The sequence below is a fragment of the Crocodylus siamensis genome, chromosome 2 (genome assembly GCF_052110815.1).
Source record: "Crocodylus siamensis isolate JL-2025a chromosome 2, ASM5211081v1, whole genome shotgun sequence".
Classification (NCBI taxonomy): Eukaryota; Metazoa; Chordata; order Crocodylia; family Crocodylidae; genus Crocodylus; species Crocodylus siamensis.
In genome coordinates, this window is record NC_143396.1 from 255,842,123 (window position 1) to 255,867,334 (window position 25,212).

At 44.6% G+C, this 25,212-nt stretch overlaps 1 protein-coding gene across 2 annotated transcripts in view; it reads left to right on the forward strand.

The window, feature by feature from the left end:
* NRXN3 (neurexin 3) overlaps positions 1–25,212 on the forward strand; it is a 1,344,032-nt gene that overhangs the window by 205,955 nt on the left and 1,112,865 nt on the right. The window lies entirely within an intron of this gene.

Here is a 25,212-nt window from a genome sequence, read left to right on the forward strand (position 1 = left end):
CTCAAGTGCATGCCTAAACCATTAAGCTGTAGAGATTTGTTTTTATGTGTTCACTGGCTTTGACCCAGTGAATCTTAGGTGGAGGTTGGTAACTCCCTGCAGTCCTGGGTTAAGTGCCTAAATCATGTTGCGGGGTGGCTTTTAAGAAATGTTCTAAGCACACTCAAGGTAGAATTAAATGTTTGGCAGTTGGGTTTTAAGGGAGCAAATCTGATGTTGATACTGAATACTGTGGAAGAGATCTGATGGCTCCATAGAGGAGCTGTCCACCCAGGTTACACCTGACTAGCTAGCACAGCTGTGCAGCATAATCTCAGGGGCCAACCATCAGAGTTTCTGCTGCAGCAGGTGTTGCTCTCTACCAGACATCACAGGGCAGCCATCCAGGAAAGCATTGGTGATGCCCTGCATTTAACTATTTTCCATATCATTATCACTTCTATTTATTTTTCCTTTCTTTCAAAAAACAAACAAAAAAACCAAACCTGAAGTTCTGTCAGTAATTTAGCTAATAATCTACACTAGCAACAAAGGGGAAGAGAGTTCAAGGGAAAGGAGATGCATTCTTTACTCTCTCCAGTACATCTGTGAACCTGTTAATTTAATTAGAGCCATGGTGTATAAATACTGAATTCATTTTAATTTCTTTTGCAGTTTCTTTGCGTTTCAAAGAGCTCCCAGCTCCAGATTATCCCTTTTACTCTTCTGCATATTTGAGGAAGAAACGGATTTTTAAAACCCCCCAAAAACCTTGTCTCCTGAATGGATTCAAATGGAAGAAATTTCATCTCTCCTCTGTGGCAACTCCCCCTACCCTTTACCCATGTCTCTCTCACCCCCTCCTCAGTGGTATGAAATCAGTAGGGTCTCTGGGGTGTCTGCCATAGTGTTCCTTCTGCCCTGGTATTTGATAAGAGATAGTTTGGAGGACCATATGGTAGAAATTGAAGTAAAGCTAGGAGCCTACTCAGCTCAAATGCTTAAGGGGCAGACAAGGCATCTTCATTCCCTAGATTCAACCTTGATGTGCTCTAGGAATTCCCTGTGTAGTGGAGGTCTCTGAAAAACTTCCAGAAAACTTAAGGGGGAGCAGTAGTGTGGAGGCCTGGAGCTGAGTGCAGGGGGATGCAGGCAAGTTGTGAGGGTTGCCATTTTACTAGCCAAGAGTAAAGGAAGGGCTTGTGACAAGCACAGGAAGAGCATCAGAGTGAGCACCCTTTGTGCCTTTGAGCAAGTGCCTTGGTTTCCCCATCTGCAATAAGATGATGAGATTCCTTTGTATCTCTGTGAGGTTAAGAGGCTTCAGGCATATCTGTGAAGTAGTTTGGGATCCTCCTGCCTGAGGCACTGCAGCATGATGATTAATGATTTGTGTTTCTATGGTGCTTGTCACCCAAACATTTTGGATTTCTTTACCAAGAGCTTGGTTTTACGAAAGAAGGAACCCAGGTCCAGAGAATACCTCAAGGTCATATAACAAGTCACCAGCGGTGCTGGAGACTGGGCACAACCACGACTCTTGAGTGCCTTGCTCGAGCTCCTTGATTGCTCTTCCTGTGTGCAAGTGTCCCAGAGGAATGGTGAAAAGATTCTTGTTGAAACTGTTAAACTCGGATTAGAGAAGACACTTCTTTCGTATGACAAAAATGGTATCCGTATCTTTATCTTTGTTTTTGTGCACTTTGGCATTTTTGTAGATTTGGGATTTTTGGCCATCAGACATTACCAGGGATCACTACGTGGAAGTGGTTCTTGTCCATCCCCGGAGAAGACACTGAATTGTAGGAAAGGGCCATTTTATACTACCAGCTCTAATGCTGGCTTGGTTCCTACAGGCAGACAGAGCCCTGTGTTTCTCCTAGCTGCAGTATTTGCCATAGAATTTGCTTATGGCTTTAGAAATATCATAAGCACACTCTTTCTGCCCTATTGGCCTCACAAATAAGTTACAAGGTTCTCAGTCTAGAATTTAGCAGGTAAGCATCTATATTATTATTCCCCCCATAAGTTATGCTGTAGGCAGGGTGGCTAAGGACTGAATGAACCATGATTCTGAATTGCTCTCTGAGTGTGTCAGCAATATAGGCCATGGCACCTCAAACCTGTAAGGAACTCACAGTGAAAATACAAATCATTTCAGCAAAGCAGGGAGAAATAGAGCCATTTTACACTGAGGTTGAGCCTCACAGTGTCTGCTATCAGAGCCTCTTTCATCTATGGGTTGATAAAACAAGGGGAAGAAAAGGTGCTTAGCTCCACTGTAGTGACAGTGACATGACCTCTGTGGAAATCGCTTGCATTATTAAAGGAAATTTGCTCAGTCTTTTTTTCTCCTTCCTGGGCAGAATTACATTTTCAGCTGTCAAGGCACTTGTGGAGCCATAGGTTTTTTGGGGAAGTTGCCATGGAAATAACAATTTTTAGAGCCTTGAAATATCTGGAGATGTACCAGTGACAGGGAATCCTAACTGAGGCTGTGGATTGCTTTGGTGCCCAGAGGCCTGTGGCCAAGGCATGGGCTTGCACAGCCAGATTCCTTTCCTTTTAGTGATCATCTAGAGAGGCTGAATGCCAGTAACAGGGTGATCTAGGAGGTATCTGGTCTCATATGTTTTGCAAAACTTCAATTGCAAAGTTATCTTCCTTTTTTTGGAAACGGAGATATTTGCTACCAGGGATGTGGAAGATCTCAGTGTCTTAGTTCAGTGGGAGCCAACGTTTTTTGGGAGGCATGCCACAAATTAGCTCTATGCCCTCCCCAAGTGCCACTATGATCCCATTCCCTCACCTGATCTGTTGCTCCATGCCCTGTGCCCCCTAACCAAGCTGCTGCTCTGCCCTCTGCTTCATACCCTGCGCTCTCTGTCTGATCCGGTGCTCTGCTTTTTGCTCCTTGACCAGTCTGCAATTGTGCTGCCTGTCTCCTCCCCAATCTGCTGTGTGCCACACACAGAGGCTATTCATGCCCCTTGTGGTGCCCTTGCTGTAGACTGACCAACCCTGTTGATCACAGGGTGACAGTAAGACAATGTTGTCATCCTTGGGTGGATTAGCAGTGGTGTTTCCAGTGAAGGTAGGGAAGCATTAATGTTATTGTATGAGGCACTGGTGAGACTTCTTCTGAAGTAGGCAGTTCTGGTTACCTGTGAACAAGAAAGATGAATTTAAGCTGGCACCAGCACAGAGAACACTTCTCAGATGGTCGGGGAAATGGAGAGACCAGAACAAAGGATCTATTGTTTGTCTTAGCAAACTGACAGTGGATGGGAAATACATTCACTTTCTGTAAATACTTAGTGGGATTTAAACCCTGTGAGGGAGAAGAGCTGCTAAGCTTAAGGACAATGTTGACATAGGAAAAAATGGGCATGAACTAGCCATGAATAAATTTAGGCTGGAAATTAGAGAAAATTCATATCCATCTAAAGAGTGAGGTTATTAATTCTTATTGTTAGTTCCTATGTGCATGGCTTTGTGCCTTGCACTATTAATTGGTTCCTATTTCTTTTACACCAGTCCTCAAACTCACTTAATATTTCAATGTGATATTCTGATCCTCCTCTGTCAGCAGTGCCTCCCAACTTTGTGTCATCAGCAGATGTCACTAACAGCGTTGTAACAACCAGAGTTGGTGCGTGGGGCAAACCCTGTGATGGGGGTGCGGGTTCCAAGAGTGGGGATGAAGGTGGGAGGGACAGTTCCAAGAGCAGGCCCAGCAGTCTTGCTCCTGCCAAGAAATCTTAACAGTTCCCAGCTAAGCTGCTGTTGACACCACTGGCTGTTCTACTTACCCCTGCTGTTGCTCTTAAAGCTATGGCAGCAGCAGTAACCAGGGGCAATGAGTATGCATCTGGGGTGCAGACTTTGTGGGGGTGACTTTGGTGCCTCTCCTAATTTGGAACTTGGGGCAGGTACCTCTCTCAACCACCCCTAGTTATATTACTGCCCATTAGCATATTCCTAATGGAAAGATTATGAATTAATATATCAAATAAGATTGGTTCCAAGTCTGCTTCCTTAGAAAATCCACTCATGACATCCTTTCAGGCCTTTAGTTCCCCTTTAAGCACACCCTGTTGCTACCTTCCCTTTGGACAAGTGCTGCTTGCACTAATACCCATGTTTTCCAGCTTCACTTGTATAAAGTTAAGTACTGGAATGGATTCTCGGTTGTTTCCCTTTCTGTCTCTCAGAGTCTGGTATTCTTTTAGTTTACTTCAAAAGAAGTGGAATTGTTCTGCATTTTAAAGATGGACACTAAACATTATTCATGGGGATCAGTTACAGGTAGGGATGTGTGGGAGGATGTGGGCGCAAAAGGGGGAGTGTGTGAGCAAAAAGTGGGAAATACCTGCATTAGTATCTGTGAACTTCCATGTATGACTGAAGTATGGACAACAAGTCAACATATAGGGGTCTAGGGCTTATTATGGAGCATCATGGTAACAGTTCATATGTCTGCAATTATGTCACAGTAGTGAACACTAAACTAGGGCAACTGAGCCTTGTTTCATTCATAGGTAAGTTTTCTCACTTACCTATGAATGTTTCTGTGGGTACACATTAACAGTGACTATGCAATAGCGGTTTTGTTGTCTGCGCCCTGCATGTATCAGTGCATGTGTGAGCGTTCAGTCTAGTGTCTGAGCGAATGCATGTGTGAGCCTATTTGAGCCTGAGTGTGTACTTGTTTTGGTGAGAGAAGGTGTCTGTTGTTTGGGATAGTGCATGTAGAAGCAATGTGATTTCATACACACATACTGTTCCCATATGTTAAGATTTCAGTGCAGAAGGGAACCATTTTGTTTTCACAGGTCAGTCTTTATATTTGTGCCTAATTGTTACAGTCATGAAAGCAATGGGAGACCAGGCTAGGTATTTATGCAGATTAATGAAAATAGCACAGATAAGGCCATGCTGTTCCAAGTACAATTTAATGTAGTATGGAAGTGGAGGGCTGGAGAGCAAACTGTCTCTGCCACTTTTTGGCTGCAGGAGTAAAACTCCAGTCATTTGAGCAGTTCAGCTGTGGACCAGATGGGACATATCTGAGCAGGGAACACCCAAAGAATTCTCAAAATGTTGTTCAGCTTTCTTGGAGGAACAAAGTGGTTGTGTAGCTTTGGCCTTCAGAGGTTCCCTAGCAATATCACTGAGGCACAGACAGAAGTGACAATTTTTGCCTGGTCTAGCCCCAGAAAGCACTCTACAGCCATGACCAAACACAAGTGCACAGCTGCAAAGCACTTTAAAAGGGTCCAATCCCACAACAATCTGAACCCTCATGCAATGAGGGTTCAGATGAAGATGCTTCAAGATGGAGTGCCTTTAGTAACTTTTGTCTGTGGATGCTGGGAGCAAGCCTGTCTTCAGAATGGCAGGGGGGAAGGGACTGGAGGGAGTTCAGTCTGGGGGTTTTTCAGCCTGTGCTGGAGGGTAGAACAGGTGGATTGGAGCCCTCTTGAAGTGAGAAGCAATCTGGTGCCAGCTGGGCAACCCCCAGAATGAGCTCTCTCTGCTCCCTTTCCCCACTCCCATTCTGAAAACAGCACTGGGCTGGGAGGGGTGAGGGATGTTGCTAGGAAGAGTGGCTGCAGACTTGCAGCTTCTCTAAATAGCAGCTTGATTTGTCAACCCCTAGGACTTAACAGCAAATGTCTGTTGGGTCTGGGGGTTTGTTGTAGCTCATGGCACTTCCTGTGATGCACCATGAATTACAATGGGGAGCTGCCCTTCTGTCTGTGCCTTATGTTCTCAACCTGCTAAGTCAGAGAACTGAAAACAAGCTCTCGGCCTCACAATTGTATGGCAACCTCTAGGATTAGAGGGAAGAGAGTCAGCAGTAGTGCCTCCTTTCATGCTGATGGCTCCATGCAGCTGTTTGTTTTGAGCGATCCATTTCTGCTCTTGCAGGGAAATGTATTTAAGGCCTTTGGAATTGGGAAAGGAAGTTACACCAGTTGTCAATAAGGAATTGTTAGTTCTATTTCTGGCTGTTTTCCTTTGTGTTCTGGGTGAAGTTATTTAGTTTTTCTCTGCATTGATTTCTGTGAAATGGGAATAATAACACTTCCCTACCATGCAAGGGTATTGTTAAAGGTAAATTGCATTAACATATCTGAGATTTTCAGATACCATAAAGATTTATTCTGCAGAAAAACTTCATACATAATTCCCACTCTCATGTGGTGACATAGGGAGTACAGAGTCTAAGAAGTGATCAGTTAAAGACAATAATACTGTACCTTCTGTGAGAGGTTTTCAAAGCAATCTACCAGTGTTCATTCCTAGGGATAATCCCATGTTTTGCGGGGAGGAAATGAGGCACTGTGAGGGTAGCTTCCAAGATCCCACAGCTCAATAGCAGGGCTGAAGTTGGAAACCTGAACTTTCCTTTCCAGGATAGAAGTAACACCCACTGATACTGGTGAAGAAAGTGGACACCTAGAGACTTGCCCATCTCTCACTTGCTGTAAAGTCTGTACTTGAACTCAGAGCAGAGCTGTCCAAACTGCTCCTGTTGGGATGGAGAAAACAGCCATAAATTGAATATTACACATCCAGCTGTCTTTCTTGACATCTGATATGACAATGTCTGTGGTAAGAGGAGCCTGTGCATTGATGGAGATTTTGCAGGAACTAAGTATTGTGAGTTTTGATACTGAGATCATGTATAAAATGCATTGGGCCATGTGGCAGGGCACTGTTTGTGCCTGCCACTTTAAGGGCCTGAAGTCAGCAGCCGGCAGGGCAGCCATTTTGGATTCAGGGCTGCCCATATAAACAGGGCATTTTGCTGCTGGGAGGCCAGGCAACAACATTGCCTGGCTGGAGGGAGCTGTAGGGGATGGTCAGGAGGCTCCTGGTCCTGGGGATGACCTAAAACTGCACCCTGCTGGGAGTGGGTGGCCTAGTGGGGCTCTCAGGAAATACCAGGCCAGTTACCACCGAGTCGAGGCGCCTTAACCCCAGCTCCCACAACCGGGTGGGTTACCCCTTTTGTAGGGTCTGGAAGGTGGACTCCAGTGAGAAAGTGGGGCCATAGACCTGCACCTGTCTTGACATCTCCTGACTGTTCCATGCTGGGGCCAGGACCGGAAGGGTCGAAGGGCCAGGGCCCCACCGCAAGGGATGCCAGGAGCTGAGGACCTGGGATCCCAAGTGGCCTGGAGGTGGGCCAGGGCCAGTAGAGCCAAAGGTCATGGGGGGGCCACGCCTGGAACAGGGGAGCAGCTCGGGGAGCTGTGCAGCCTGGAATGAACGTGGGATAGGCCACCTGAATGGAGGGATCCAGGTGGGGTTCAAAGAGCTGGGTTCTGGGGCCCAGCATGGGGGGCTGGTGGTATTGACAACAGCTGGCTGCCATCTGTGAGGCTTGGGCTGCGGTATAGGGGAGCAACAGATAGTGCTGCCTGGCATTGGGGGCAAGAAATGGGCAGTCTCCCACTTAATTAACATCAATTAATTAACAATGGTTGTGGTGGGCTAGAAGGCGGCTGTTAGCCCAAAAACAGGTGGGCGGGCCACAGGGAATTTGGCCCAGAGAAGGCCCCCTGTTACAGGCCAATTCCATCTCTGATGAAACCGCACTGGTCCCAGTGGATGAATTTGACCATTCAAAGAGAAGCTGAGAGTTTTCAGTGCAGTGGCTCTACTGGTGCTATTAATCCCATAAACTTGTCTTCTCACTTACCTGTTTCAATCTCAGGCAGGATGAAAAATGTAGGAGAGGGGTTAGGGTTAGGGTTAGTGTTAGGATTAGGGTTGCAGAGAGAGATTAGAGAACTGGGAAATGAAGTATTTGGGGACTTTTTGGGAGACGAGATGGGATCTGGGTAGATTAGCATTCAGGGATACCAGCAAATCCTTAAAGAGAAGCAAAACTGTATCAATGTAATAACATCTGTTTAATGTTTTATTATGATAATTCTTTTAAGGTTTAATGTAGGTGTAGGATTATTGGCTACTGTCACAAAGTAGGATTTGTCTTTGGAAGTGATCCTTTCAGGTATAATGTAACAGTCCTAAAACAAGATGTTTCTCCCACGTTAATCTTCATTCCTATTAGCCTATACAGTGAAGGGTGTAAGGGTTACTAGCAGTGGCCTGATGAAAGCCCCTTCTACATGTGCAGGTAAAGGTGTGATGGGATCTCATGCACGATTCATCAAATCATGCCTCCTGCCATGCCACACATGCCTCTCAGGAGGCACGATTGGAGGATTGCACATTTGTTTCCATTGTACCTTGTTACAGGTTCACAGAGAACCTGATCTTGGGCTCCCTCTGCACCTGTGAAAAACAAGCTCCCACAGCTGGGAACCCCACTAACCTCATAACATAACCCTACACAGGTTTGAAAGATCCTTGCTGCAGTGATTCCTCTGCCCTGTGGGTGTGGGGAAACCTCTGGGTCAGGGGGCTCACCCCCATAGCAATCTTCTTGTCCCAGGGGTTTCCCTGCACTCAGAGTAGGGGAATTGTTGCAGCAGAGATCCTCCAGCCGTAGGGGTTTCCTGCACCCTGGAGTCCTAGGGATCATGGAAGCCATGATCTCCAGGGTCCAGGGGTTTCTTGCACCACCAAGCCTAGGGACTGAGGCAGCCATGATTCCCAGAATCTGGGGATTTCACACAAAATGGGGCTGATGGGGCTCCCAGCCACAGGGAGACTCTGCTACACATGCAAATTAAAGCTTGTTAGCAACCAGCTATAAATTTAGTACACATTTTTGAGGTCTAAGATTATAGCTTTATTGTGTGGCAGCTACTTTGGATGCGTAGCTGGTCTTCAGTTAATATTGTAATATGTAGAGGAGTCTAGCTTATTGCTTTGAAAAGGGAGATGATCCAAGACTGCCCACAACTCATGTACTGAATATTATTGTGAGAACTGCTGAGAGGGGGAGGGATTTATTTGGGTTTGGATGGTCTTTTGCGCAAATTTTAGTAAAGCAAAGGTTCCTGGGACTGGTCACCCTTAATATCAAACATAGTTGATTTCCAAATAGAGTCTCTACTAGCAGTCGTATGTGTATTGTTAAACCTAGGAAGGGATTTGAGGTACACAGTGCAAAAAAGACTCATGATAAGGGTTACTTAGAGGAAGGTAATAGAGAAGTCAGTTTTCAGTGAGTCTTGCATCTGAATGATTAGTAGAGCAACATATTGTAGGTAGGGGCAGTGGATCAGATTGGCATAAAAGGAGATACTAACTTGCTACTGACAAAGTGAGAAAGTACGGGGCCCTGACGATTAGAGGCTAATAGAAGTTTGTTGGTGGTAGGTGTACATGTGACTCATAAGCAATTTCCTTGGCCTCAGAGATGCGCTAGAGCAGTGGTTCTCAACCTTTTTTGTACCAGGACCCATCTGTAAACATCAATGGCCACTCTCGACCTGTGTCCCTCACGCCTGATCCGCTGCCCTCCACCCCCAGGCCCCAGCTACTCAGTGTGTGGGGTTGGGAGTGGGGGTGGAGGTGCAGCATCGGGGGCTCCAAACAGCCCCCCTTGCAGGCTGGAACTCTGCCAGCCTGCTAGGGAAAAGCCACGGTTTCCCACATTTTTCTCCTTGAAAGGAGAATCCATCCTTAAAGTTTGTTAATCTATTTTTAAAGCTTGTTCCCGACCCTTTTATATATTCTTGTGACCCACAGGTTGAGAAACACTGGGCTAGAAAGCATATGGGAAGGCTGTGGCCCTGGTGGATGGCTGCCATAACAACAGGTGTGATTACTTTTGGAGGCTTGTCCTACTCCTTGAGTTACCAGCAGATTCTTAAAGAGAAGCAAAATGGCATCTGTACATAATATCTACTTAATATTTTATTATGACAATAATTCTTTAAGGTTTAATGTAGGTGTACCATTATTGGTGACTGTCACAAGTTGGGATTTGTCTTTGGAAGTGATCCTTCCTGGTGTTACGTAACAATCTTAAAAGAGGACGTTTCTCTCATATTAATCTTTACTCCAAGACACAGAACTATTTTCCATGTCCCTGTTTCTTCTGAAATGCCTCTACTCAGCTGTGGATGCCTATTCTATCGGCTAAAATCCACATTATAATATAAAAGACTGCCTATACAACTCCCCAACCCAAGCTTCAGCTCATCCTTCCATGAGAAGCCTAAGAAAAAAGATGGCCTTTTCTAAGGCAGAGCAAGTTAAGACATTTGGGATTTGATAGGTCAATGGAAACTGGGGAAGTGGTCTTCCTATATGAGGACTTCTCTTGGAAAACACCCCACCAGCAGCTACGTTAGGTTTATGTGGACGGACCCCCAAGTCCCTTTCAGTCATGGTGCTAGCAACCGTAGCACTGTTGAGCCTGTACGTATGTTGAGGGGTCTTTCTACCTTAGTGTCTTCACTGACCTTAGTACTAACTGGAGGTGAAAAGAGCATTTTAGAAAATCAAATGAAAAGGACACCTGGCTTTAAGGAGAATATATGTTTTCAGGAATACTATAGCAATTGCATTTGTTAAAATTATAGTATCTTCAAATATTTATTAGGTATATGTTCCTTAAAATGCAAATTATTGAAGAGAAGACAACTTTTTAGGGGGAAAAAGGGGGGTTTTGTGGCAAGTTATGGGAACCTGAAGGTAGCAACTGCTTTTAAGGTCTTTTACAGAAAGGAAATTTGAGGCCTGTAAGCAGTCATGTGTGTATGTAATATATCCCAGGTTAGTGCACCATTTTTCAGACGGTGCAACACATTGTGAATGATTGCTTAATTAGATAATTTAATGGTGATGTAAAATCAATCCATGCAGCTACCCCTAAAGCAGTTGAATGGCTATCAACTTTAGATATTAATCTATGAATGTTATAGTCCTAAAATGTCACATGAAAGAGAGAAGAGCTCGCTCTCTCTGTATGCTCTGTATAAGGTAACAGAAAACATGTAGCAGTCCTAAGTTTCAGTGCAGGGACTAATTTGGAATGCAGTTAAAATTATGTAACAGGCACCATATATGATACAAACAAACAGTTTTGCCTTACAAGGAGCCTTAATGTTGTCTGAATCAATATTGGCTTCTTTAAACTAGATAAACATTCACACTCCTCCTTGCTCCTCTTTTCCCATGAGACTCACGATGCTAGACGGGTGTTTAATTTAAGTTGTAGGCTTGAAACTCAAGTTCTCAGCTAGCTTTGTAAAGTGGTACCAGGGAGTCTGACGAGGTGTTATGGAGGATTGGGCAAGAATGTTATATTATGGAAAAGGTTGAGATCCACATGCTAAAAGCAGTCCAAGGAAAAGAAACACAGATAGTTCACAGCTCTGTTTACACGTATATACACTCTTGGCTGGGAGTCAGAGAAAGGGTGTGTGAGACACCCTTCAAGGCTTTGGTCACTAGAAGCCAGTTCTACATTGTCTTAGGCTTCTGAACCACATTTCCTTTTACTATCCAGTAGATGGCAGTGACCTTTCGCCAATACTTCCTTGTATGCTTTCAATTCGAGATGGTGTCACTTTCATTTAAAAATCATGACTAAATTCCTGTGTTTACTTCAGTATTCCAAACAGTTTGATTTACTCTTGAGCTTTTCTGCTGTATGTAATTTTACCTTTCAGAGTGTTTTCTCTCAGACAGAATGCAATTCATGTTGCTAAAAGGGTGTCTTCCAAAAATGTGAAGAGTTCTTTGAGTAAATCCAATATCTTTTATTAGACCAACTCAAATAGTTAGAAAAAATCTTCTTTGCAAGCTTTCGGGTACAGATACTCTTTGTCAGGCAGAGGAAACATCTGCAGTTGGTCTGTACTCTTCCTGGGTGGAATAGTAAAGCAGCCAGAGGCCAGTACATATGCAAGAAAACAGGTGAGTGAAAATGTAAATTGAGGTAGTCAATGGGTGAGAGACAGGTGCTGGGTGGGGGGGGAGGGGAGGGGGAATGAATGTAGCTGTAGTCAATGGGTGAGAGATGGGGTGGGGCAGGGGGTGGGAGGAGGGAAAGGGAAAGGATAATGAATATAGCTGGTAAAAAGTGGAGAGGTTACCTGGGGAGTGAGATTTAGCCAGGTTACAGTATGTCATAAATCCAATGTCCATGATTTTTTGTATCTAGTAGATTAATGAAGTGAAGTATGTAGGCTCATCTGTGAAAGGTGTTTTGTAAATTCCCTTTGAGGATTAAAACTGAGAGACAGGAGAGAGATTTGTATCATGTGAGGAAATGTGCTCCCACAGGTCATTTGGTATTCTTGTCTTAGATGGATAGGTTTTTGGTGTGCATCCATTCTGGTGCACAGTTGTTGTTTGGTCTCTCCTATGTATTTTCCATCAGGGCATTTGTTGCATTGGATGAGATATATTACATTTCTGGAGATGCAGGTGTAAGATCCAGGAATATTGATGGTTCAGTTGTGGGGTGTAGTAACTGTGGGGGTGGTGGAGATATATTGGCAGATTTTACGTTTCTTGTTATATTGTGGTCTGGATCCACTCGGTGTGTTTTGGGCGGTAGGAAGTTTACTTTTGGTGATGAGATTAGTGAGGTTCTGTCTTTGTTTAAAGGCTAGGATGGGTGGTTCTGGGAAGGTCTCTGTAAGAATTGGGTCTTCTTGTAGTATGAGTTGCAATTGTTTGAGGATTTTCCATATAGGTTCTATGGAGGGGCGATGCATCATAATCAGTGATGTGTGGTTCATGGGGGTTGTTCTGTACTGCAGTAATTCTTCACGTGGTTCTGAGCAGCTGTTTGAAAAGTGCGATCTATCTCTCTGGAGGAGTGTCTTTGTTGAGTGAAAGCCCTTTTGAGATTTGTGAGGTGATGATCACGGGTTTTCTCTTCAGTGCAAATTCTGTGGTATCAGAAGGCTTGGCTGTATATTACAGCTTTTTTGGTGTGTTTAGGGTGATTGCTGGTTCTGTGCAGGTATGTATGTTGGACCGTGGGTTTCTTGTATATGGTGGTCTGTATTTTACCATTCTGGGTAGTGATCATCATGTCTAAAAAGGAAATGTTGGTGCTGGAGTATTCAAGAGAGAGTCTGATGGAGAGGTGATGCTTGTTGAATTTCCATCAGACCAATCAGGCTACAACCTACACCCCTGTAAGAGTTTTTTGATGCTTTTAGGTTTGGTGACTAAGCCATATCTGTGTGCACTGCTACTAAATCATATAATAGTTCAATCAATGTCCTTTTGCAATTCAACTCTCTTGTGTTTTGTAGAATCCATGCTCTTTTTCTGTTTAGATAGGCTTGAGGTATTCATACTTGCACTATAATAGGTGGAATCCTGAGAAATAATTACAATGTTACAGGTATGCAGAAAAGGAAGAGCAACTTAGGCAAGGTCTGTTTCAGAAGAACAGTCCCCATTCTTTGGTGGAAGATGTAGAACTGGCTGTCAACATAAACTTACTGCTGATGCTCCCAGTAAGCAGAGATGGACAGTTCTACATCTTCCTGCGAGAGGATGGAAACTGTTTTTCTGAAATAGGCCTTATGCAAGTTACTCTTCCCTTTCTGCATACATGTAACATTGTAATTATTTATCAGGATTGCATCTATTAAAAAGTAAGTTTAATGAGTATGGTTGCTAGCTTAATTGTGTTTCAAAGATGGCTGTTCCTTGCAGGGTGCATTATACTTTTAGCTCACTGATTCCAAAATATCCCAAAAATAAATATGCCAATAATAATGGTTCTTTATTGGGTTATAACTTGAATGTTCTGTTTCCATTGTATATGCCTGAACAACAGAAATATGAATAGATGGGAAGGGTGGGAAAGGGATAGTGAGCAATTCAGTGGGTTTATTACCACATTTTTAGACTCAGCTTTAAGGCCAGAATAGATCATAAGATATTCCACTCCAACCCCCTGTACATCACATAGAATTTCACCATGATACCTTTTATACTGAGCTTACAAACTTGTTTTTGGACTAAAGCTGATCTTCCAGCCTTGATTTGAAGAAGTTGAGAGACAGAGAATATAGTTATTACAGTTATAGGTAGGTAGTTTGGGCGGAATTCAGAGTGATAGCAGGGAAGTTTTATTAATTATGAATAAAAGCCTCAGTATTTAAAAGGTCATACAAAAACTATAGCTGGACTAGTTTTACTTGAAGCTGTTATGCTGACTGGAAAAAGTTGGGGGGGGGAAGAGGGGCTTGTTATCAGCACTATGTCTTGGTAGAGACATTACACTTTTATCGGTAAGTGATCAGAAACTGGTCTATACCAAAAGCAGGACAGAAGTTTGGCACACTAAACTAAACAGATGTTTGGTGCACCCATACTGATTTTAAAAAAAGGCAAAACCTGATTAAGATTTGCTCCCACCCCTACAGAAGAGGGAGTGTGTGTTCTGTTTGCTACGGCTCTAAACTATGCCACTTACAGAAAACCATGTAATTTAGATCAATGCTGCCTCAGGCTTTTTGAATGTCTGTACCTAACCTACATGTCACTGTACCTAAGGGAGAGAAGATACGGAATAAGATCATAATCCCATCCACCTGTATTTGCTTTCTGAATAAGCATCCAGGAGAGATGATGGCCTCGCTTGACAGAAATGGGAGGGAGCCTTTGGGGCTCAAGTGCTGCAGATGCTTTGTAACATTTCAGCTCTTTGTTCTGTCTGAATAGAGCAAATAAGGCAGTCGGGCTAATTTAAAAAGATGCTCAATTAAGCATGGAGTGTTTAATATTCTCCCTTGCTCCCTGGCTGCTGTTGTGCCTCCATTTTGGCTTCCCAGGGCTTCCAAATGGAGCCTGCTGTTCTCTTTCTTCAGAAGTCCTGGACTGTATGTGATACTTGGGGGCAGATGGACTCAAACAAATGCCTGAGCAAGTTCTTCCAGTAAATTCGTATGCAAAGTGCTTTCATCCTTAGATAGTGGATAGTTGAGTGCCAGAGATTCAGCAAGGATCCCCAGCTTCTAGTGTCCACTCCAGCAAGCAGTGGACAATGGTGTGTCAATTAATGTGTCAGTTAATCACTTTGAACTATTAGTGTCAGGTTACCTTTTATAATTATCTCTATCTTTGCTAATTATGCTAAATGACATACTCCAGGATTCCAGAATCCTCCACAGATTTTGCCCTTATTGCCTGAGTGAGGTTGATCTGAGAGCTCAATGATTAGGCTAGTCACCTGGCCAGCCACCCAAAAAATGCTTCTGATAGCAGACATCTGCCGTTCTCAAATGCAGCCTGTTTCTGGGTCTGCCATCAGTTTGCAGTATATCCTTGATATAGCCATTTAGCCTTCCAGTGCCTCAGTTTCCTTGTTTATAGAAAGGAACTAACAGAGTTGTATATATAAGACAGAGTTTGTTAAAGCATGTATAGTGCTTTGAGGTCTTCATGGGTGGTCTGTCTATGGATATAAATACCAGATATGTTAGATGCCAAGAGATGGTGCTAATAACAAATCTGTGTACCACTGGTCTACTCTCTCCAGGGCTTAGATTTCATAGACATTAAGGGAACTCAAGAGATCATCAGGTCCAGCCCCCCCACCATATGTGGAAAGTCAGCTGGGATCAAGCAAGAAATAAATCCAGCTGTTTTTTGAACGAATCCAGAGTAGGTGCTTGCACCATCTCTGCGGGGAGTTTGTTCCAGACCCTGGATACATGCACCGTAAAGAAATTTTTTCTAATATCCAGTCTAAATTGGCCTGCCTGGAGTTTATGGCCATTAGACCTTGTTATTCCTTAGGGAGCTCTGGTGAACAGATGTTCTCCTAGGTCCTGATGTATCCCTCTTATGAAGTTGTAGGGTGCCACCAAGTTCCTCCTGAGCCTTCTCTTCTCCAAACTGAAGAGTCCCAAGTTCCTCAGCCTTTCCTCATATGGCCTTCCCTCCAGGCCTTGGATCATACAAGTGGCTGTCCTCTGGACTCTCTCAAGCTTCTCTACGTTCGTCCTGAACTGGGGGACCCAATACTGGACACACTAATCCAGCTGTGGTCTCCCTATGGCTGAGTAAAGAGGATGGATAACTTCTCTAGTTTTGCTTGAGATGCATCGGTGGGTGCATGCCAGAGTTTGGTTAGCTTTGCCCACCACTGCATCACATTGGTGGCTCATATTCATCTTGTGGTCAATCAATACCCCCAAGTCCCTTTCGGTCATGGTGCTAGCAAGCATAGCACTGCTGGGCCTGTAAGTATGCTGAGGGTTCTTCCTACCGAGGTGTAGCACCTTGCACTTCTCTGTGTTAAAGGCCATTCAGTTTTAGTCGGCTCACCTTGAGATTGTGTCCAAGTTGGCCTGTATCTCCAGCCTGCCCTGCAGTGTGACAGCCCTCTCCCATAATTTGGTATCGTCCATGAACTTGGCCAGTTCACATCTGACTTCTGAATCTAGACCGTTGATGAAAATGTTAAAGAGTACTGGCCCGAGTACCAAGCCCTGAGGAATTCCACTGGTAACACTGCACCATGTTGATTTGCTCCCTTCAGCTAGCACTCTTTGGGTCTGACCCTGTAGCCAGTTGTCTAGCCATTGGACCATATCATGATCTAGTCCACGGTTCCCCAGCTTAACCATGAGGACATCATGGGGAACTAGGTCAAAGACCTTCTTGAAGTTAAGGTAAATGACATCCACATCATCTTCCTTGTCCATAGCATATGTTACCTGATTCTAGAAGGAGATGAAGTTGGTCAGGCAAGACCTGCCAGTCACAAAGCCATGTTAGCTGGCATTCAGAAGTTTGCCTTCCATTAGCCTGGCATTAATGGATCCCTTGACAATTTTCTCCAGAATTTTTCCAGGGACAGACGTCAGACTGATTGGTCTATAATTCCTCGGGTCACCCCTCCTCCCATTCTTGTAGATAGGGACCACATTGGCTTTTTTCCAGTCATCCAGGACCTCACCCGAGCACCGCAATTTTTCAAATATCCTTGCCAAGGGGGATGCAGTGATGTCTGCCAGCTCTTTCAAGACCCTCGGGTGCATTCTGTCTGGCCTGCGGACTTATGAATGTCCAGCTCCTCAAGGTGTTCCCTCACCTGATCAACATCAATTTTTGGCCTGTCACCCACTCCCAAATTGGTTTGTGCCATTCCTGGCAGTGTGATCCTCATGGGAGGGTGAAAAACCGATGCAAAAAAGTCATTTAGGAGATTGGCCCCTCCTTGGGCATCTGATGTCAGTTGCCCTGTTGGATCTTTCAGGGGCCCAATACTGTCCTTGTTCTTGTTCCTACTTCCCATATATCTAAAGAAGGACTTTTTGTTGTCCTTGATCCCCGTAGCAAGCCTCAGTTCGGCTTGTTCCTTGGTTTTTCTTGACTGCTCTCTGTAGGTGCAGGTGAGTGCAGAATAATCCTCTTTGGTAATGCTTCCTGTTTTCCAGCTGGTGTAGGCTACTCTTTTGAGCGTAATGAGGTCCAAGAGTTCCTTGTTCAGCCATAGGGGCTTCCTTGCTCAAGGGTCTCAAGATGTCCTTCCTGTTTTTTTGGAAACTCAGTCTGCAGGAAGGTGAGCTGATCTTGGACATAAGGAGCAATACCCCACCCCTCTTCCCTACACGGTCTCTCCTATACAACGTGTAACCCTCTACTGCCACTGACCAATCATAGGTGGAGTCCCACTGGGTCTCCGTAATTTCTACAAGGTCGTAGTCATTATCACATAGGAGAAGGGCCTGCTCCTCATGCTTGTTTCCCAAGCTACTGGCATTTGTGTACAGGCAGTTACGTCTGCTTCGTGAAGCCCAGTGCTTCCCTGAGGGGTTAAGAGGGGCCTTTCCGTGGGCTGTCACCAGAGTGGGATCCCTTCAGGTGCCCAAGGTATTGGTAGGGAAGAATGGAGTGGATATTTTGTGGAAAGGGTTCGAAATGGAAGGAAAGAAGGTATTGGTAGTGCAGCTGACATGACCTGGGCTAAAACTGTTAGTAGACCGCCCGTGCCCTAGCGGTTTCAGTTTAAATCCCTGTCAAGAAGGTCAGCCATTCTGGCTAAGAAGAGCTTCTTCCCTTTCCAGGTGAGGTGGAGGTCATCCCTTCCCAACAATCCTCTTCTCTGTCTTATTTGAAATGACCTAGTCCCAGTGAAGCTTTCCAGGTTTTCCATCCCAATGAAGCTTCCATTATTTCTCCTAAGCTCATTGCTCAACAGAGAGAACTAGCCTAAATGTATCAGGCCATCTTTTTGTGCTTTTTTCTGCCATAACTCTGTTAGAGCACTCTATTTCGAGGCTCTGCACTCTTCTGATTCTTAAAATGGCAGTTCGCCTGTTTACTATCTGAGCCATATTGTGGATTTTTAAAAATCTGTCTTTGTTTTAAAACAATCATACACTAATGCTAAATGTTAGGTCCATTTTACCAGTGAACCATGGAAACATTTATAGCCCCTGTTATTTCTGTTATAAGTAAAGACTATCTAATCATTGTAAGCAAATTTAATAATTATGTGTAATGAGTGAATTAGGGCTATAATTCAAGGCTATGAGAGCTGATTCTTTTAAATGTTTGTCTTATCATTTAATTGAAAAGAAACTTCCCCCACCCCCTCCTAAATAGGCTAAAGGAGCCCTATGTGCTGTCCTAGCATCTCTGATTTTAAGTGTCTAGTAGGCTTCCCACTATTATCTTAAAACAGGGGTGAGTGCTGAGGGTTTGTGGGGGGAATGGGGAGGAAGGGTAATGAAAATACTGTTTACTTTGATACGTTTTTTGAGAGAGAAGTGGATTTGGGTATTTTGTCATACAAGCCAATTGTTAGATTATAATAGTGTATAACTGGGGGATTATTCTGTTATGCCAGAGGACTTGATTCTGGGATGTTCATATAGTGTTGTTGGAAATATGTTGTTGTTGTTGTTACTACTGCTACTACTACTACCACCACTACTACTATGACTTGTATTGCAGTAGTGCCTGAGGCCTTGGTCATAGCTCAAGGTCTTTCTACATAAGAGGCTATTACAAACATGTGGTAATATGATGATCCCACTCCAGAGAGATGAGAAGCCCCAAGTACATATAAGGCCCAGATAGACCAATGCAGATCACATGGCAAGCCCTCTCCCAGGCTATTCAGTCATTGGACTGGAGACAGCTCCTGACTCATCCAGCCGAGCTGTCATGGGAGATCCAGTACATGCTGGGACAGGACATTTGGGGACTGTTCCCTGAGGTCAGAGCTTCATGTGTGCTGTGTAGCTATTCAAATACATCTGGCATCAGGATTCCTGGGTACTGCCACTGATTCACTGTGTGACACCGGATAAGTTTCAGCCTGCAGTTAGGCAGCTAGACTAGTGGCCTGAATGCCCATAGTGGCTGTGGGACTTCCTGGGTGTTCAGAAGTCAGGACATTTATTTATAGCCTGGAGTTTATGCACCTGCATTTGAAAAAATTGACACCTTTTCAGCTTGTAGCATCTTGAAGAAAGCATGAAAACTTTATCTGCTTTCCTTCTCTTGCTCTTAAGGGGCTCTCTTGTACTAAATGATGATGTCCTGCCATAGCTGCAAAACAGCACCCTTCCCCCACCCCTGCTGCTAAAACAGCTCTGAATGTGTGACCTAGCAATGGGAGAGCTGGTTACACAGTACTGCTGAGTCTCTGGACTCCCCAGTGTTTTTCCTATTAGACCTTGGTTTGCCTGGGGACTTAACTCTCCATATCCTCTGAAGTAGCAATGTTCTTTCTGCTATGCAAACCAGAGGGGGCTTGGTCCTTTCAGGGTCTCAGAAGGAGATTGCAGACTATGTTGCTTGTTGTAGTAGATTGCTCATTCCCTGACTGTGCTCCCATTCCTTCCCATCTTCTCTATGGAGTTTGTGTTCCCTTTTGCTTTTAGGCACAGACATTTGCGGTGGCTCGTATGACCTGTCAGCCTGGAGCCCTCCTCCAAATGTCATTTCAAGAGTTATATCTTTCTGCCTCCCTGCCATGTTCCTGCACCTCCACTGTTCACTGTCAGATGCTGCTCTTGTCCGATTAAAATCAGAACTTTCATCTGCTTTATTATTCTGGGCAGTCAAGTCAGCAAAACCAGAAACAAAACAACAACAATATACAGCTCTGCCTCGCTGGAGGGAGGGAGAGACACATGTGTTTTCATTCACGCTCAAGCCTATTGGTCTCTCCAGAGGAGGCTCCCAAGAAGCCTGTCATCTTCAACAGACATCCAGGTTCAGAGTGCATCATTCTGCACGTGGAGAAGCTGGGATGTTTATTTTGGGTTTTTTCTTACGTTTGTAAATTTCTCTGGAGACCCAAGACCAATGGCCAGGCTCCTAGTCAGAGTGAGTTCAGTGCTCCCATTTGCTCCACTGACCAAGCTGATGCAATGAGAACTAGCCTGCACCATCAGTTATAGGCATATTGCCTTTACTGACCAAAGAAGGATGTCACAGGCAAGAAACCAGGCTAGAGAAGCAGACATAACAAATAGTTTTTACTTATAAAGTGCCTTCCACCTAGGCTGTCAGACCACTTTAAAGCTATTGGTGAATTTAGCCTCAGAGAGCCTTGTGAGTTGGGTCTCTACTGCAGTGAACTTGCCAGCATCTGAATCACTACTGCTCAGTTGCTAGGAAAACATCACACACAACATGCTAAATGTTAGCTCCATTTGTACTTTAGGTCTTTTGAATCCTGATTTTCCCTTAGCTCAAGGAGTGGGGGCCTGTGCTTTAGAGCCAGCGGACCAGAGAGTCTCATCTTCACTGTTGTCCTGAAGTTCCAGATGGCCACAACATGCAGTAGAGTAACAGCCATGGAGTCCTGTAGGAATTGCAGGTTTATGAATGACTCTATTATTCCCATTTTGAGATAGGAAAAACTGAGGGGAGGTAGGCTTGTGTGTAGTTGTCTATATCTATGACACAGCCTGAAATAGAGGCTGGGTCTCTTAACTCTCCGTCTTATGCCTTAGTCACAAGTCCATTTTGTACAGGAACCATCTAGTCTTCACCTTGTGCATTCCAGGAGCACAGGACAATGATCTCCCCACTATAAGACTCCCTTCTTGTATGCTGAAGAATCCCTGAATTGGTTGAGCTGCATCTGACAGCTTGTTAACACTAACAAGCAAGAGGAATAGAAATAGCTGGGGATAGCAACTGGCTAAAAATGATTTTAAAAGATATATGTATGTGTCTATATAGTGTGTCTATATAGTGTGTATATAGTGTGTGTCTGTGTGTGTGTGTATACATGCACACTATACATACACTATACAATATATATTTTAATCATTACACACACACACACACGTAAAAGGTGGGAGGGGCTGAGAAAGTCTAAAGGCAGGAAGAGGACCCTATCTGGCAACAGACTGCACAAGAGGTGAGTGGGTAGTGTAGGGTAAGGATATGCAAAGAAGAGCTACAACTTCACTGGCTTTGTGACTCCTACTCCTACATACTGGAGGATGTTGGGAGGGCGGCTGCTTGGAAGGAGTGGGAATAACCTGCTAGGTGCGGCAGTCACGACTGCATGAGCTGCTGTTTACTTAGCAGTTCTCCGTGGGCGGGTGCATGTAGGAGACTGCCTCACTTGGATGGTTTCCTGCTGGCTGCTGCTACTTGCTGCTGTTCATGGGACTCCTGGATGGCTCCTTCATGACGCCATGTAGAGACCAAGCCCAAACTGCGTTCCGAGGCCAGCGCTGTTATATCTACCTAAGCACAAGAGTTAATGGAAAGGCTGGGAAAGTTGGGAACCCAAAGTTGGAACCTTTTTGCTTTGTCATGTATCCCATTGCAAAACCTCTGCAATATTTTATTTGTTTTCCACTGAAACAAATAAGCCTCCCTTTAAAGGATCTTATCAAGCCATGACTCCAGGAGCAGCCCTACAAGGATATGCCATTTTGTACAGCCCAACTTCCCAAAACAAACCAACGACAAAAAAACAACCCAAATGTGTGTAGTTGTAAGCTCAGAAGCACCCAGCCTGTGCAGCCCAACCCAGTGTGCGTAGTACACTGCACAGGAACAACCATACAATAATAACAAACCAGTGTGCTGTTCTCTATGACGACATGAACCCTTTCCAGGTAGCTGATGTTCAGGCCTAGTGCTCCTGACAGGGCCGCGGCTATGCTTTAGCTGCTGCCACAGCTGGAACACAATACAGCCACTTATTTATTCTGAGTGGCAGCACCACATAATTGCATTTTGTGTTCAGTAAGTATCAGTGTTTCTAAAGCATTCTTGAAAGGTCGTTTCATGCCAAAAGAGCCCAATACTGTTGCTGGCTATTCCTCCTTGACACTCAGCTTTTCAGTGGCAAAGAAAGAGGAAGGTGGCTTCTAACTCTCATGCCCTCCAAAAATGGTGTGTATAGAGGTACTGCCCTGCACCTACTGAGCTACGCTGCTTCTTGTGAGAGATGGATGCTCTGTGCTCTTTAGTGATGTGCCTCAGAGAGTGAACCAGTTCCATGCTTGGCTTGGTGCTCTCCAGACATGTGCAGCAGCAGTTTCTTATTGCAGCTTTCTGTAACCCTCCATGTTCTCTCTGGCCTCAAGATGTATGACAGAGTCTTGGGCACATCATGTACTTGGTGGCTCCCCTGAGTTGTTTGTCTCTCTCCCTCTGGGTTGCACTGTTACTGTGACCTATTTATTCTGTCTCCCGTTGAGGTTAAGTGCATTCTGTTAAAACTCCTCTACTCCTTCAGAAGCCTACACCTTCACTGCGCTGCTGGCAGGGCACTCCACAACTTAGAGCAAGGAAGGAGCTAATAATAACCAAGCATCCTGAAAGAAGAAACAGATGAGCACATGAGCACAGGACTAGAAGGGACCTCTTGTGTCACAAAATCCAGTCTCTTACTGTTGCAGGTACCCATGTCACATAAGCCATTACATAAAATCCTTTAGTGAGATTGGAACATCGTCTAGCCTCCATCCTGCTTCCTCCTAGGTGATAGCTTCAGTTTGTGAACCCGGGACACCCCAGTTCAGCAGTTGGCAATAGTTTTCTAGTGGCAAGCCAGAATGACCCATCTTAGGTCTGAGGAGGGTCTGTGCTGGGACCCAGCTGCTGCTGTTTCTCTCTGCCATCTGGCCACAGCATGGCATGGGCAAGGCTTCGTGCCACTGAAGCCCTCCAGATCTGAGGGCTGGATCCAACGGTTCCACAGCTTGAATCAGGCCCCTAGGCTATATGTTGCTGACCCCTGCCCTAGTTAGTTAAAATTTACTTGAACTTCCTTGCTTACCCTCTTTCCACCTGTATTACCTCTAGACCCAGCGTGTTCAGCTTGAGAGAGTGATGAGCTGGGTTTAATTTGTCCCAGCACCGCTTTGAAGGGGCATCTCAAGTAACTGAGGTGTTGCATATTCTGAATGGTTGCTGCAAAATCATCAGTGCATAGGGAAGGGAGAAATAATCAATTAATAATCAATTCTGGGTATGGAAGGAGCAATGATCTGAAAGTAACCACGGAGCGTTGTAATGCTATAGGTTGCTTCTGCTGTGGTAGTGTCTGAGCGCCTCCTTGAGCTGGCTTTGTGAACTGGCACTGTTCCCACTTGCTGTCGATCATGAAAAGCTTCAGTCAAATTATCAGGAGGAAAAAAATAGTTGTAACGAATTCCCCTCCCCCTTCCTGTCAGCATCCATCAGCAGTTCTAAAAATAGAGATGATGAGCTGGGAGCTACTGAGAAAAGGGAAGGAGCAATTTGCAGCATGTGCGCACACATACAGAGGCCCAGGCACACACAAAGTTAGTAAGGAAAATAGAAACCAGACACTACCCCCACCAGCCCCCAGCCCCACCCTGGGAATGATTGCTAAGACCATTTTTGTTTGTAGTAAAGTGAGGAATTGCACAAAGCCAGGTTAGGGATGTAGTAAGTGAGCAGTACGTCAAATATGCTCCTAAAATGTGTGGTTGTCTTCATGCTCCTATAATAGCACTTGCCTTGTGGGCACTTTCAAGGCCATTCCTAAAAATAATGGCAATTGCAGGTAACCTCACTAGTGAGAGATTTTTTTTTAATTCACAGAGAAGAACAAAGGGAAAGGATGAATAGGCTAGATCAAAGAGGAGAAGGTGTGCTCTTGCTTAAATTTGGTACCCTTAAATGGGGTGTCGAGGACATGAACTTTGCTGTAGGAAAACTATGGCTGAGATTTCAACAGTATCTCCTGGGCAAATTAGAAACTTTCAAATGCAAATTGGATGAGTCTGGCACTCCTGAAAGTGAAGGAGTTATAGATATGCCAGTTATAGATATGCAAACCTGGGCGAACTGTGCATGACCTGTCCTCATCCTCCCCTGTGGCCTTTCTTGCCTTTCCAGTCCCAGCTGCTCTACCCTCGCCCTGCCAAGGTACCATCCTCTTGACCTGCTGCCTCCCTTGCTGTATCAGTCTGGGGATTCCTGTGTAGAGTTATGCCACTGCACCTTAATCTTGATCATCAACCCTTCCCAGTGTTCCAGCCCTGTGGACCTATGCCACACTTTCAAAGGAAGCACACATGCATACTGCTATCCCCTCTGCAGTCCAGCCTGACTCTTTAAGCAATAAATCTGCTGAGGCTGAGGCACTTCTGAGACGCATGCACACCACGAAATTCGTTTCACTTGTGTTTTAAGCTAGATTCCCTGTATAATCAGTGCCCTTCCCAGATTCTGAATGCAAGTTGAATGCATTTGGGCAAAAGGAAATTTTTTTCCCATCTCGTGTCCTGGTCCACTGTGTACTAAGTAACTTTATGCACTGTGACAGACATCAACACTGAAGGGGAATTCCTATATTGACAACATTTACTCTGATGGACATAATAATATTGTGTCCAGAGAGCAGGGTAATCTTTTCTCTTACATTGGATCAGGTTGTTACATTTGGCAGCACATCAGAGCACTACAAGCCACAGAAGGGAGACTGAATTGTTTGCACTTTGGAGTGTGTAGGTGGGGTTGGAGGAATCAGTGTTCTTACTGGGCTGGGCGTGTTGTGTTCACACATTGCACTTGTGATTCTAACTCAGAGGGCCACTTGTAATTTATATCCTGTTCTCTTGATGAGTGGGGATCTTGAAATGTGTTACACCTATTTACATTTATGAACCCTTAAAAATGGAAAAAAATCACTTTTGAACACTGCCTTGTACTTTTGCATAGTATCATAGTATCATAATGTTTAGGGTTGGAAGGGACCTAAACAGATCATCAGATCCGAACCTCTGCCCCAGGCAGAAATGGGTGCCAGGGTCATATCACCCCAGCCAAATATCTGTCCAGCCTCCTCTTGAA